The sequence below is a fragment of the Garra rufa genome, chromosome 1 (assembly GCF_049309525.1).
Source record: "Garra rufa chromosome 1, GarRuf1.0, whole genome shotgun sequence".
Classification (NCBI taxonomy): Eukaryota; Metazoa; Chordata; class Actinopteri; order Cypriniformes; family Cyprinidae; genus Garra; species Garra rufa.
In genome coordinates, this window is record NC_133361.1 from 44,391,985 (window position 1) to 44,398,489 (window position 6,505).

Genomic DNA, 6,505 nt, shown 5'->3' on the forward strand with positions numbered 1-6,505 from the left:
ACAACAATGGCGTCTGCATAAGCACATTTTAGCAAAACGCCGAGTAAATCAGTCTGCGCTTTGTTTCCCGGCGGCTCGAAAATAAACGCGACACTCGCGTCTCCCGGAATTCCGGTCAAATTCAACTAATCAGATGACGACTTTGACATTCCTGAAGTGTTTCCAGTTAAGCGTACCATTTGCATCAGACGTTTAGCCAACGTTCCGTGGGCGTGACGTCTGAGGCTGAGACTAGGGATCGTGTAGAGCCCTTTGAAGCTGCATTAAAACTGCAATTTGGACTTTTAACCCATTGATCCCCATTGAAGTCTACAATACGGAGAAAAATTCTGAAATATTTTACTCAAAACCTTCATTTCTTTTCGAATGGAGAAAGAAAGAAAGACATGAACATCTTGAGTGATACAGGGGTGAGTAAATTATCAGGAAGACTTATCCTTTAAAAAAAGGGCCAAATACATATGACATTTCAAACTACAGTAAATTTTTAATCAATTAACCCTAACTTATAAGAAAATTTTATCAGTACCATTACGTCCTTAAAAATGTACAGTAAAATACCACATTAGAAATAGTTTTCGGAATTTGGAACATTTTAAAAAGAATTTAACATGCAAATTAAAGAAGAAACATTTAAAGATTCTGTACTTTTTGTTTAAGCCATTTACACAAATATGCAGCACTAACTTTCTTTACACTTTCTTCATTTCTGTTTTTGCAATTAAAGTACTCAAAGTACATTCTAACAACTCAAGTTAACATTTATAGCAACCCCTGACATGCCTTTATCATCCATGGGGGGTTTCAGAAAATTCCTTGGATGCCTGTCCAAAGTACTGTATAGGATTTGTCATGGGAAAACAAATCCTGTCACACGTCACAGTCTCAATCAGTGATTCTACTCATTTATAACTTCAAGCATCAGGCATGTTTTGTTTTGTTTTGTTTTTTATAGTTAGCCTGGTGCCAAAATTCTTGAAATCGTAACTAACCAATGGAATCATAACTAACCATTCTAGAAAGAGGAGTTTCCAAGCACGCAAACTCTTTCGCTCGAGTCAATGCATTCCTCTTTTGTCGCTCAGCTGTCATTTTGTGTATTCGGCAGTGATTACAGAGCGGGCAAACTTTGCTCATGCTATATTTACATCCACAGTGGCTTATGAAGTGCCATTGTTTAGTTAAAGAAAGCAGAAACGCAACTAATAACCTTTCGAAAGCGTTGCCAAGAGAAAATCCTAGGAGACGTTCTTACCCACAGCCCACATTAATGCAGCTTAAAACATACAAAAACAAACCATCCCTATACCTGATCATATCACACAGATGAAAACTGGTTCTTTTTTGCCTGCTTTGCACATTTAAGCTGTGCTTTTGTTGACAAAATTATTCGAGCACAGAGGGATGTAATACACAATTTAATGCAGTAAAATGTGTATTTATCATCAGACCTTTAAAAAAACTGCTAAACAGCAAAATGTTTGGAGGAAAAGTTCCTGCTAGGCTCCATAAATGCCATAAAATACTTCAATAATAATAAGCAAAATAGTACTGCTGTGTATTAAAAATGAAGTGTGTAATTTCTGCACAACTAGCATCATGAAATCCAAGCCAAGCCTACTAAAACCTTCCCCCAAAATCACAACACTAATAAAGCCAATGTTGCGTTTTTTTAGCGAATCAACCCATCAATGGCTTAACTAAAAGTTACACCCATCACCGCTATGCTTTGTTTACATATAAAAAAGGTTCTGGTTTGGATCAGACACAGCAGGTTTATGTGCTCAGACTTTTTGCTAGATGCCTGGATGCTTCTGGCTCAGTCGGTGCAGTGATGTGGAAACTCTGGAGATCCAGACAGCTGTGAAACAGCAGGCCGACTGCCAAACAGCGCAGAATAAGGTGGAGCCAAAAACTGGGGAGGCCCCACCGTGGCCTCTCTACACCCTCCGCACCAGTCTAACATTGTGCTTTAGATCTCTGCCTAATGAGACAGGAAAAATTTAACAAGTATTCCACGTCATGCATTGGGAATGTGGTGCGCATTTATGCAGTCTAGTATATGGAATTATGTACTTCCAGGTCACAGGCTCTTCCTGGCTTATCACTACTCGCAAATACAGTTTTTGATGATTCAATGGAACAACAAGCAGTCTCCAAGTTATCAGGTTTCTAAACGCTCTGCCCCATCTCTCATTGGTCATTCAAACAGTCCTTTCCACAGCATGATACCATTGGTTAGAAGTAGTTCACGTCCAGAGCAAAAATTTACAGATAATGTACTCAACCCACTGTAATCCAAGACGTTGATGTCTTTCTTTCTTCAGTCGTAAAGAAATTTGAGGAAAACTTTTCAGGAACTATCCCCATATAGTGGACTTCTATGGTGCCAGCAAATTTTAACTTCCAAAATGCAGCTACAAAGCAAAAACATTTTTTCACGACTGAAGAAAGAAAGACATCAACATCTTGGATGACAACGGGGTGAGTACATTATCTATAAGTTTTTGTTCTGGAAGTGAATGACTCCGTTAAACCAGTATTGCTATGTTAATCTGGTTGAAATGTTTAAATAGTGCCAGAATGTGTTAAAGGGAACCCAGTGTATTAAGACTATTATGGCTTCATATAATGTAAATGATGTCTCTTAAGATTTGTGTTATTTAAAAAAAAAAAATCCACATTGTTTTACACATATTTTGGACTATGGAGGGTGCCACTCTGTGAGCTACTGGCGCTACCTGTTGCCATTTTTTAAATCACAGTACAATTTGTAAAATAAAATACTGATGCGATTCCACATTGTGCAGCTTTTGGTTGTAATTTTTAGTCGAAGGGCAACGAGAGAAGTGATGTAAGTCTTCACTGCTTTCTTAGCGATAAGAGGAGAAGAAATGAATGGGAAGATGCCTGTGGACAAATAAAACTTCCTAAAGACCCACGTCTTTGTTCTCTCCACTTTAGCCCTGATGCCTTTGAGGCTTTTAGTAGACCACAACTACTGAAAGAGCTTACAAACGGCAGAGACAAGAAATGCTAGATGCCATGGCAGGATGTAAACGTGTCAATGCTTGTCATGATGCCGCAGCCACTGAAGGAGTTTCTCAGCACGAATTTCACTTGATATCATGGGCATTTAGACTCGATGGTACAGCATTTGGTTTAAGCCTACACTTAAAATCTTCACCACCTGTAAGCTATTACAGTAGCTGTGGACATCATATCAGTATTTTATTTAGGTGAAAATAGCAACAAGTAGCACCAGTAGCTCACCAAGTGCAACCATTTGATGTCACTGAAATGGCGTACCCCCCATAATCCAAAATATGTATAAAGCAAAGTGGATATTTCAGGTAGAGAAATCATTTACGTTATATTAAGCCATACATGTCTTAATACCTAAGCTTCCCTTTAGTTTTTGGGGAAAATTAGCTTTAAAATTGATTACCTAAAACTTAAGCGATCATTCGCCCTTAAACAGCTCTAATGAAGACCACATCCGTGTGTTCTTAGATGGGTGTGAACAAACTAAATGGCCTGAATGATCAGGATTCTTAAACAGCCGGGGTGAAAAAGTGCAGAGGAGGAAGGTCAAAAGCTGCAGGCTGTTTTGGGAAGAATGCTGCGGGTGATGACCAGATCACAGGTGGAGAAGTACGGTAGTAAAACCCTGGGGGGCTGAAGTAGGTTGGACTTCCATATATCTGAACTTTGCCCATTTGTTTCCTTGATAAAGAGCCCGTTGCCTTATGTGTAGACAAGTTCACCTAATTTACCATATATGCAAATCTCCATATCACAACCAACCAAAAACTTTGTGCAGGCATGTGCTGCCACTCATTTTAGATAGCAAAAAACAATATAGCATAATTCCTATAAACTCTGTTTTAAAACACTTTTTAATAGTAATTTAGAATAGTTTATTTGATAATAAATATCCACAGTTTCCTTTTTTTTCATATTCAAACAACTAAATGAAAATATCAAAAAGAAAGTGTTGCAATTAAAGCCTTTAAAGTTTTGAGATGCTGAGAACCTGAGCTGGTCTTAAACTCTAAGCATGGAGACACTGCCCATTTGCTCAGGGGAAAATGGGGGGTTACCATAAAACTCCATTATGTTAGCAGTAAAACCAGTTCTAACACTCCCACACTCTTCCCATTCCCATCAATAGCTGTGAACAGCACAACATCTATTCTGCAGCACACAGTTTCCATACAATTTGCATTTCATCTTTCGTTAATTTGTTTAAAATGTGTGACCCACAGGAGAGCATTTGAGCAGAGGAGTCAAGAGCTCCCAACCTCATGACAGAGGCTCCTCTTTCACACTGACATAAGTAGAATGAATTGCTTTCCCCCTGTTCTGATTAAGCTCAAGTGCTCTCGTAGCCCTGCGGAAGTGGGAGAAAATTAAGACAAAAGTGGCCTTTCTGATGAATATGAATGAAAGGTTTATAAAGATCTTGTGCTCAAGCTTCTCGACAGAGTCTGTTCCTGTCTGTTGTTGGAGCGGTTTTCCTTATGCCAGCTTATCTGATGCTGTGGGCTTCTGGCCATTGACGTGAGACCACACCTTTTGAATCAACAGACCTCGGAAACATTGTTAAATAACTAAAAATATTGTAGATCAATAAACCAATAGTGAACTGGAGTAAACTTTGTCCGATTTCAGATGGATGACATCCTGGGTTGAGCAACATTCAGTTTAATTGAGGAATTTAATGAATTGCAATTCAAACAAATTAAACTGTCACACAATGGGGGAACTTCAATAGTCCAACACAAGAACAAAATGGGCAAGAATGCCTATTCTTTTGTAATCCTGCTTGTTTGGCTCCATTTAAAATCTAAAAGAGAGTAAATTCTATCAAATTCTTTTTCAATCGTCCATACAACAACAGCTAATTTATTAAATGGAACAATGAATAAATTCCATCCAATTACACAAATGTATTTTCACTAGTAGTAGTTTAGACATCTAGTTCAAAACCACCTTTTGTAAATTCTGTCCTACAACCAAAAATACAAAATCATTGTATTTTTTGTGTTATACATCTATAACAAAAGCACAATAACAACTATAGGGCTCTATGATTTCAGTGATGTGAAAAACACTGATAGAAATCAAGGATAAAAATGGAATTTACTGCATAACTGTCATAGTTATGTCAGTTTATGTCTTTGGTTTCTCCCATTGTCTCCCCCTGTGGATCTGTGTCTTTTTGGTTTAGCCCCATCATCTGTGTCATCACCGTCACCTGTGTTTAGTAATTAGTCTGTCTTTATAAGTCTGTTTGGTTCTTGAGTTCAATGTCGGTCTTTAATCGTTCTATGTGTTCGTGTGTGGATGTTCCTGCTTGTTCCTGCCTGTGATTCTAAGTATATATTAAAAGATAGTGTTTATTGTAATCTTGTTTCTCGTCTCGTCCGTCCAGCACGTCACCTTATTACAGAAAGACCGACCGAAAAAGTTTACCCGGCACTTTCCCCTGCGTTTATTTTCCGTCTTTTTTCCTCAGTGTTTTGTTTTTTAGTTTTTTATTATGGACCCTACTGTTCGTCTCATCCTCCTGAGGCAGGAGGAACGCTCTCTTGAGGACCATACACGTGAGTTCATCTCCCTGGCAGAACATTCCCACTTCCCGGATAGCAGCCTATGCATCTACTATCACGTAGGACTGAATTCCACCACCAAGGCGCTGCTATCTGGGGAGGGTCCTCAAGAGAGCCTGCCGGACTACATCGAGTGGGTGTTGGCGTCCTGCCACTCTTCCTGGACTGTCGGCGTCATCGAGGAGGACGTCAACCCCACTCACGACCCAGAACCCAGCCAAACATCACCCCGACATGCGGAGTTACAGCCTGAGCCCACCGCAGATGGAGTGCCAGAGCCGAGAGCGACAGAGCCTGACCCATCTGACCAGGTGCGAGAGCCGGCATCAACATCCGCGACGGTGGAGTATGACGTGGAGCAAGAGAGGGCTACAGAGAGCCCTGCCCACTGCACCACCGCTGAGGGTGAGCTTGGATCCAATTCTGGGGATTTAATAGACTTCTTCTCGGATCTTGCCCAAGACAACTCATATGACTTAATTGACTTTTTCTCTGAGCCACTGACCTGCATAGACTTCCCTCCCACCCGCCCTCGTCTGTCTGAATCTGCCTGGTCCCCGCTGGTTCCGCCCAGCCGTCCTGAGTTCCCGCTGGTTCCGCCCAGTCGTCCTGAGTCCACGCTGGTTCCGCCCAGCCGCCCTAAGTCTCCCAGGTCAGCAGTCAGTCCCCCAGCTCACCCTCAGCCCACCACCTGTGCAGTGGGCTCGCCGCGGGACTGCCAGCTTCCATCGGCGTCTCGGCTGGAGGATTCCTCAGCTCCGCCTCCAGCCTCCGAGTCCTGGACTCCGCCTCGGCCCTTCGACCCCGCGGTTCCACCATGGCTCTCGACGCCCTCCTCTTCACCGTCGCCCATCGATCCACCAGCTCCACCGGGCTCCATCGTCTTTCCG